General features: G+C 38.1%; 1 long non-coding RNA gene across 1 annotated transcript; it reads left to right on the plus strand.

Moving 5' to 3' along the window:
* Positions 1-281: 281 nt before the first annotated feature.
* LOC115286522 lies at positions 282-1,260 on the plus strand. Its single transcript, XR_003906107.1, has 2 exons — positions 282-394; positions 801-1,260. It is a non-coding gene; the product is annotated as an uncharacterized LOC115286522 (long non-coding RNA).
* Positions 1,261-9,663: the final 8,403 nt, after the last annotated feature.

Consider the following 9,663-nt stretch of genomic DNA (forward strand, 5'->3'; position numbering starts at 1 on the left):
TCTGCCTCTCCCCTGCTCTCCCTTTCTCTCTCTCAAAAATAAATAAACATGAAAGTTTTTTTTTATCCAGATTCTTGGGCTGTCCTTCTAAACCTCCTCAACCAGAGCCCGTTGAAATAAGTCCTGAAAATCTGAATATTTAATAAACTAGGTTGATCATAGGAAAGCATGCATTTGGAATGAGAACCAACATTATGACCTAGGAATATCAAATCTACATGTATTCCTAACATACAGAATCATTTCCAAGGCGATACGATAGGATTCCAAGAAAAAGAGGTCATGCCCAAAATTGCCCTCAAGCAACTGAAATGCAGCCTGATATGAGTATCTATAAAATGATAAGACTGCTTAGCCCAGAAAGGGATGAGAACAAAGTCAGCATCTTCATTAGGTAAGTGGCCAACTGCCAGGTCACAGAGTTGTGTCACTGTTCTCTATTAAAACTATTCCCTGGGGCGCCTGGGTGGCTCAGTCGGTTAAGCCTCCGACTTTGGCTCAGGTCAGATCTCACGTTTGTGGGTTCGAGCCCCACGTCAGGCTCTGTGCTGACAGCTAGCTCAGAGCCTGGAGCCTGGAGCCTATATCCAGTTCTGTGTCTCCTTCTCTCTCTGTCCCTCCCCCTCTCATGCTCTGTCTCTCTCTGTATCAAAAATAAATAAAACATTAAAAAAATAAAATAAAAAAATAAAACTGTTCCCAGCTTTGCCTTTAGAGTGGAATTGAAAAGTTGTGACTCTGGCCTCTGTAGATAATGCAGATCTGCAAAACTGAGGGTGTTTTCTTTTTTGAATATCCAGGAACTCATGTTTGTAATATCCACTAAACAAGGCATAAGGATTAGACTCTCTGGAATGTTAAAACTTCAACAAGGAGATGAGGCTGTGTGTCTATCTTCTGCCTACACTGATCACCGCCCAAGTCTCTAGTGTCTGGAACAGAGTCACACCTACAGCTTCAAGGTCTACTTGCTCTGAGAATACAATCAAGTTGGAATGGGGCTGGATAAAACACGTCTATGGATTTATTATGGAGACAAGAACTTCAAAGGCCAGGAATGAAGGAAACTACTTGCCCCACATGAGTCAATAATACAACAGTACTCCAAGCAGGTGTTTTCCTACATCATCCATCACTGAGGCTAGATAGGGAGAAAACTGAGCTTGTTCTTTCTGCAACATAGAGAGAGACCTATGGGTAATATTTTTATTTCCTGGATTTTTAAAGGTGGTGTCAATAAATGTTTAGACATGTCTCTGATTCAGCTTTCTGTAACTAACACAACAGTTAATGTAAGCTTGTGCTCCCTGCGTGGGATTTATTATCTAAAGATCAGAAAGCAGAAGCCTAAGCTGGAATCCGAGTGGGCAGGGGGAGCTGCAAGGACAGGGTGACATGCTCAGATGAGCGCTCTGTCCCTGTCAGAGCAGTTTCTCACTGAGCCAAGTGCCTGTCATCATGTGCCATCATCTGTAGGAGATGAGGCAACAATTCTGTAGAGAGGGGATATTTTGAACTCTGCCTACAAAAGTGGAAAGCATAAAGATGAATATGTACCAGATAATAGATCTCCAACATAAGCAAAAATGTAAATAATGAGACTGATTCTGGAATAGATACTTAGAGAAAATGAGAAAGATCTGGACCCTACCCGAGACCCCTTCTGCAGGATTAAGCAGGCAAACCGGAACACTTTTTCTCCTACCTCAGAACAGTGGTTTCCATGACATCCACTGCACCTAGGAGCATAAATTCTACCCAGAAAGAGACGATCATAAGGATGCTACCTGAAGCTACTACTAGTACTGCATTTCAAATTAACTTGAATAATAAACAGAAAACAGTATGTGTGAGAATACCTAGACTAATAATAATGCCACAACACTTGACACAATCCAAATCTTGAAATTATTTGAAAGTCCACTTCATAAAAGCCCACTTTTCTTAATTAGACTGAGACTATGATTGTCTTCCATTTCCCCCATTCCCAAGAGCACTTAGTGTTGAGTAGTCTGGTATCTCACCGAGTCTTTACATTAGGATACAAGCAGTCACAAAAGATGCTATCACTGTTAATGAAAGAACTTGGGAAAAAGAATCAAAGTCTGGTCCATGGACTCCTAGGGGTTCCTGAGACCCTTTCAGGGAAGGGGTGTTCATGGGAAGAAAACTATTGTCCTATTAATACTAAGAAGTTATTTGCATTTTCATTGTGTTGGTTATGCACTGATAGGTAAAATGGCTGTAACCCTAGTAAGAATAAAGTTAGTGGTACCAACATGTACTAATAGTCATAGTATCTTCCCCACCAAACAGTTGCAGAAATCAGTAAGTCAGTTAAAAAGAATAGATGCTAGCCTCACTTAATAATTTCCTTTATCAAGCAGTAACAATTAATTTTATTAAACGTTGATTCTGGAATACATCTCTTCATGATACACTGTGTCATGAAATAAGCACACATAAAGTACTTATGCTGCTTACCAAAGTACAAAGGTTATCCAAGTAAAAGCACTGGTGTGATTGAGTCATGAGCTGCTGTAGCTCATTATTTCTTGTAAAATCATTTCTACTTGAAAAACAATTGACAGGTAACTATGTTCCCATTTGGGCATTTGGCAATGCAGATTAATGAAGGCAGCTTTCAAACCAGGGAAAAACAAATGATAGTATGTGTTTTTAACGAGACAATTTTCAAGTGAACATGAGAACTTTGGAAAAGTTGTAGCCACAGTGTGAGCTTGACAGTTCCCCAAGAATTAAAGACTTTTCTGCTGAGATCATTGGTACTATTTAAAAATATTTTTGGAGATCATATCATGAAATGTGTCAATGTCTAAAAGGAATGATCATGCATGATACTACAAAATCATGCATGGATACATGATCCAGTCAAAGTGCAAGATAGACTAGTGGATCATGATAGAACAGAAAATTAAAAGGTTTATTTTCAGCATTTCAGATTCTAAGTTTTGACTAGCCTATAAGAAATTACCACTTGACAGGTTTCAGTGTCACATCAAGGAATAGCTACAATGATCTGAAAATATATTAAATATTCCTTCTTTCCAAATATATATCTATGTAAGATCATTTTTTCTTCATACAGTTTACCCAACTAGCAGTCTATAATAAATGCAGAAGTAGATTTGAGAATCCAATTGTCTTCTATTAAGTCAGTCATTAAACATATTCAAAAAATGCAAAATGTCATTTTTCTCACCATTGTTGTTTTAGAAAATATAGTTAATTTTTCATTTAAATGATATTTATACTAATATGTAATAGGCTTATTACTGTTTTTAAATAGAATAATAAGGAAATGTTTTAGAATTCTTTTTAGTTTTATTTCTTAAAAAAATTTTTTAATGTTTGTTTATTTTTGAGACAGAGAGAAACAGAGTGCAAACAAGGAAGAGTCAGAGAGAGAGGGAGACACAGAATCTGAAACAGACTCCAGGCTCTGAGCTGTCAGCACAGAACCTGATGCAGGGCTTAAACCCACAGACTTTGAGATCATGACCTGAGCCAAAGTTGGATGTTTAACCGACTGAGCCACCCAGGAGCCCCAACTTTTAATTTCTAATGTGGTATCGATTGTCATAACCCACATAAAAAAAAAAATTTTAAAGGACAACAGCAAAAAAACCTCTCTATAGCTCTCTGTAGCCCTCAGTAAGTTTTAAGAGTGAAAAGAGTTCCTAAAACCAAACAGTAGGAGAACCACTGCCCTAAGTCAAGGGGGAAACAGTGGGTCTATTCCTCATTCCAAGAAAATCAAGAAGAGGAGAGGAGACGAACCAGAATAGCAAAGGCAATGCAAACAAACCATTTAAGAATCACTCTTGGTTTATATTCTCCAGCTGGATAAATCATGTAAGAGCAAGACCACCTTTTAGTGGCACAGAGAACAGCAAATGCTTTAAGGTCAAGCAATTCTGGGAGAACATGAAGGTATTATTCTACAGAACTTGAGGGTGAGACCTCCTCCTACTTAGACTATAAAATCCATCACCTTTGATGGGAATTAAGAAGGGGACAATGATTTCTAAGGAAAGAAGTAACCAGGGTCTCCCAAGCAAGAATGACAAAGGCAGGAAAGGCTGTCATGTGTCTGAGCAGGAAAGAAGGCCATCCCAAAGAATGGTAAGAAAAGGGAAGAAAAGGCAAAACACTAATACGTGAGGGACACTTGTTAGGTGTAGAACATAAGCTCTGCCCTTCAAAAAAATTTCTTTCAATGTTTATTTTTGAGAGAGACACAGCGTGAGCAGGGAGGGGCAGAGAGAGGGGGAGACACAGAGTCTGAAGCAGGCTGCAGGCTCCGAGCTGGCAGCACAGAGCCCGATGTGGGGCTGGAACCCATGAGCTGTGAGATCGTGACCTGAGCTGGTCAGATGCCCAACCGACTGAGCCGCCCAGGGAGCTGGGGCTCTACCCTTGACATGCACCGTCTTATTTGATATAAAGGCAAGACCAAAATGTAGGTATTGTTACCACAGAAGCAGTAACCAAACATCCTTTTTGGCAGATATCTTCTTCATAAACTCTTCCCCGAATTCTTGAAGACAGGTGAAGACACTATGCTGCCTACACTTCTCTGAACTCCTAAGTAAATTATCCATGCTTATTTTCTTTAACGTATAGCTACTTACAAAAATACTTTTATATTTTTCCTTTGATATTTTGGATATATATTAGGTTGTATTACGACACTTTCAAATTGTGGGTACTTAAGGACATATGCAGAGCAAGCTACATTTGCAGAAGGCATCGTGAACAAAACAACAAAATGTACAAAATGCAGAGCATAATGAGGGATGTCACAAGGGACTAGCATAAATATGAATACCTCTTATTAAGGATCATATCTGCAGCATTAAACGTCTTAGAATCCACTTCTGGAAAGTCATGGTTTGGTGCAAATGGGATGGATTAATGAATGTCCTGTATTGAGAACACTGAGCTGTTGCATGCACCAGTGACTTACCCTCATTTATTATAAATATAAGTTATCCTTTCTGTCTGAAGGTCCTAATAGCCCAGCACCCCTTCACTTGGATCTAGAATTTTTTCCGTGGTAGGAAAGCGAATTTGTCTGTAGCTCCCTGTTCTCCTCTGTGCTGATAATTACCAACAGCAGGACCCTGAGAACTGGTTGCTAGTATTAAATGGTGTGCCCTCTGGCTATGGAACAAAGCTTACCTAAGTGGTCAATGCAGAGATCAAACATGCAAATGAGTCCTTGCTTAGTACTCCGTTGACACAACTAAAGTAAGCAGCCAGCATAATCAAAGAATCCTATGAAAAGCATGTTAGTGTATTAAAACCCAATATCTTTATTAAATACCTACTTGCAGAGGCCATCATGCTGCTCATTGTCAAGTAATTAAACAGGCACCAACCTTATGGGTGATTTTAGCTAATGTCAGAGGCATTCCTCTCATTAAAGTCTGCCTAATCACTGCATCATGATTGCCCAAGAAAGTAAAATTCAAAATTGCTGAAGGCATTAAAAAATCTATTTTCATATTGCCTAATTATCTGAGGTGTGAACATATATGATTTCACAATTTGGGGAGCAGAATCTCCATGATTATTATATGCAGCAAATTTCTTTTATAACTGTGAAGGAAAACTCTCCCAAATCGAGAGGAAAAGTGTTTGGTAACATCTGTATTCAATATGTTGGGAATTCATTTATGCAAGGTTTGTACATAAGTCCTAAGCACATTTTGCTGCTTTATTACAACCAAAGACTACTCAAATTTTTATCTTTTGTTTCCTCCAAAATTCTTCCGTTTTCTTGGTTAAAAAAAAAATGGTTCCTGTATGTAAAGCTTCTTAAGCTCAGTTTCACTGTACATGATAAGCAGAATACGTATTTCAGAAGCTTATAAATTTACCCAAATAGCAAGTAAGTGCAACACACTCAGTTTGCTATTTAGTTCTGTATAACTTTTTGTTTTGCTAAGGAACATAATAGGAGATAAGTAAGCCCCATTACAAAATGTGCATTCTTCTAGTAATTTAGCAATAAGCTGCATTTATTGAACCAAATGTGTAAACAACAGTCAATCCCTTAGCAAGAATTTGACAAATCCCTACTCTGTGTATCATGGTCCTGAGCATTACTGGAGATCCAAAAATACAAAATCTGCCTCCCTTTAAGGAACTTATTGGGCATCATGAGAAATAGGAATGTGTCAGAATATTTTTGACATGATAAACTATAGAGGTTCTTATGTATGCATATATATTTTTTTTACATATTTTCTACCATTTCCCCTCCTTCACCAACTATGCCCTCCATATTTCAACATTTAACTAGGCATAAATGTTTCTGATTTTCACTTTACATATGAAATGTGGCAGCATCAAGTAAAGGAAAAATACATTTCTTCCTAGTATTTTGATTTTCAAAAGACTAGTACTTAGGAGAAAGTAAAAGATTCATAGTAGATGATAGATTTTGCAAAACACAAATACGAGTAAGCCTGTGCTGCCCCAGTCCTCTTCTCCCCAGGGGAGACCAGAACCCCTAGGACTAAAATGGGGAGGAAGGGAGCTGACAAAGGCAGGCATACTGATGCATCCCCAAAAAGACCACATACCTTGCATGAAAAAAATAGCGACATTCTAAGAAGGATTGTGGGATCAGAAAGCAAGAGGCCTGTACCTCGCTTCTCAGGTAAAGACACAGAGAGGCATTAGGACTCCTTCCCAGATGAAGACACGGGAGAGGAATGGGCACCTGTGGCACACTGGCAGACGCTACCTTCGGCAGCCTCACGGGATTTCTTCCCTGTTCACAGTGCAGGAGCACAGAATGGTGGCCACATACCCAGTGGTGGCATCAGAGCAGCAGAGACAGCAATGGACCTATGAGAGACATATTGATAGAGTACAGATGCATCTCCAAAGCACCTTAATTAGAAGGGAATGCTAGCAGAAAATGCTACCCCAAAATATAACTGCAGGATCTCAGGACTTTCTAATCCAAACATGCTGCCTTCGTATATTGATTGTTTTAAACCATAGGTGTTTGGAAAATAGCAAACACAAGGAGGGGCTTTCTCTGAACTCTCCTTATTACCTAAAGACAGATCTTCCAAAAGAAGTTCAAGTGTCACAAATCCTCTCCCCTGGAGTTTCAGCAACCAGGAAAAATTGACTTTTACTATGATTGAAGAGACTAGAAGTCAACACCACACCCAGACAAACTTTGTGTCACAAACTATAATACCTCCCACCTATTCTTCTAAGATCCCATTCATCTTTCCTAAGACTCATGTACTGTTCCCTAAGAGCCCTTTATCCTCCCTCACCTCTCCCTATCAAAATGATATTTAAACTTTGAATTCTAAGCTACTTCAGAAACTTAATCATTTTCCCCTAGGTGTCTCTCATGTGTATATGAGGTATATATGTCAATAAATTTCTTTTGTTTTTGTGAGTCCGTTTTTATCATAGGAGTCTCAGCCACAAACTCAGAAGGGTAGAAAAAAGATTATTTCTTCTCCTCTATCACTGAATGGCCAAGGATTTGATAGGGCAATGAACACTTTAGTGTACTTGAGTTTTAACACATAACATTGAAGATCTAATGGCCCAACATTCACCAAAGGACTTCCCAAGTCTCTAGCCTCAGGTCCTATAGCATTTGGACAATACTGTGGGGAAAGGAAAGTATAACTTTTCACTGGGGTTGTGGGTTAACCACCCCAATGAGATAGTCAAAAAGGAAAATTCACTAATTATAAGAAATGAAGAAAGTTGTACTTTTTCTGTATTTTAAAATTGCAAATTGATATTTATAACCAGCATTCTAGGGTAAAATAATTGGTACATAATTAGATCCTACCTTACAGGTAGCAAGAGCTCTGAGCTCTCACATTTATTAAAGGCCACTTATGTCACTCTTTAAAATTTATCTGGGAGAGTTCTACGAGAGAGAATACAGAGCTGGACATTTGAAGACAGGTAATGTTTAGGGATGCTGGTCATCAGGAAGGGAAATTTACAGAGAGGAACAGAAAGAGCAAAGAAAAAAGGAGAAAATGGGGTCAGCATTACCTGTCACAGAGTAAGGAGAGTGGCCAGCCAGAACATGTATGGATGTAGAATAAAATGAAAGATTTAACTAAGGATAGTAAGGTCAGATGAGCTTGAGCGACATTGCGTTCTGCATGGCCATACAGGATAAGCAGTGAAAAGTCCAGTCTACATTTGGATTCTCTTAAATATGATCATTTCCAACCTTTATCAGCAATCTTAAGGATGAGATTTTCTGAAACTAATTGACACACCAGATCATTCTTCTCACTCTGCCAAGTGTTTGTGTGGCTGGAGGTACAGATAATAAACTACAGAGCAAAACAGTGTAATAGGCAAGGAGGGAGACTTTGAAGAAGGGTCTTTCATCACCAGCACTAGAACAAAATGGCATTTACATGAAATTGATTTTCAGTGGTAAAATTATGCTTGTGATGTTCCATTGTAAATATTGACAGCATTAAAAGGAATGTCTAAAAGATGGGCACTAAAATGTCACCAGAAAAAGGCTGACTAGTATTTATGCTAAATTCCTCAAATTGCATCCCCTTTTTACATAAGTAGTGATGCCTCAAGAAACAAAGCAGATAATTCTCTAGAGCTATGAAATGAAAGCAAATGAATGTGCCTACAATTCATGTAGGAAGACACCCACTGCTTCTCATCATAATGACACGGGTTTTTTTCTCCCCATCTTTGAGGATTCTCAGATAAGAAAGCTTACATCTTTCCCATATTGAGCTCAGAGGATGAATAGACAAAATAAATCACCTTAAAAATAAAGGCCCCTTCCAAACATTAAAAGTTGTCTAGTTATTGAGCAGAGAATCAGTCACTGATGGGACTTTGGCATTTTAACTTAGAAACATGTTTGTCTATTTAATGAAGAATTAGACTAGCAACTTGTTAATGATGGGAGGGGGAAAAATCAGACTCTGCTGCTTCTCCATTAGTTGTAATAAAACAAAGGCTAAAAGGTACAATCTGAGGATTTCACTCAGCAGAATTTCTAGAAGCTTTCGGTTTTCTTGTATCATTTTCCACCGCGACATCTAGCTGTTTCATTATGATCGATCAGTAGCCTGTGTACTGTCTAATTCAAAAAAATAAGCAGCAGTCTTGTGATCTCCAATATAACATTTAGAATTATATGCAATTATTCTGAAAGAAGAAACTGAAGAGCCATCCTGGAATTCATTTTAAGAATATCATTCCTCACACAGTACATTTATTAAGTAGTTTAGAGCAAAATATTTTATTGGGTTGCTAATTATATCACAGAACATTATATTATATTTTTGAGCTTGTGCTAAAATATCCTTGGAATGAATCATAATTCTAGGATTAATAGACACAGGTTTTGAAAAAAAGAAAGGTTCTCTTTGAAATATTGCAATTAGTGCTTTACATTGCAACCGAATAATGCTTTCTTTCTCCAGTTATTCCGAGGAACGTAATTTAGAGCGCTTTGTGCAGACTCTTATTATAAATTTGAATTTTGACAATGACATTTTACATCAAGAGACAAATTTGTTGAGAAACACCAAATGCAGTCATTCTAAGACTGTTACAGAAAGTTAAATACCTTCTGCTAGGATCAATAACAAG

Source organism: Suricata suricatta, chromosome 3, assembly GCF_006229205.1.
Source record: "Suricata suricatta isolate VVHF042 chromosome 3, meerkat_22Aug2017_6uvM2_HiC, whole genome shotgun sequence".
In the NCBI taxonomy this organism is placed as follows: domain Eukaryota; kingdom Metazoa; phylum Chordata; class Mammalia; order Carnivora; family Herpestidae; genus Suricata; species Suricata suricatta.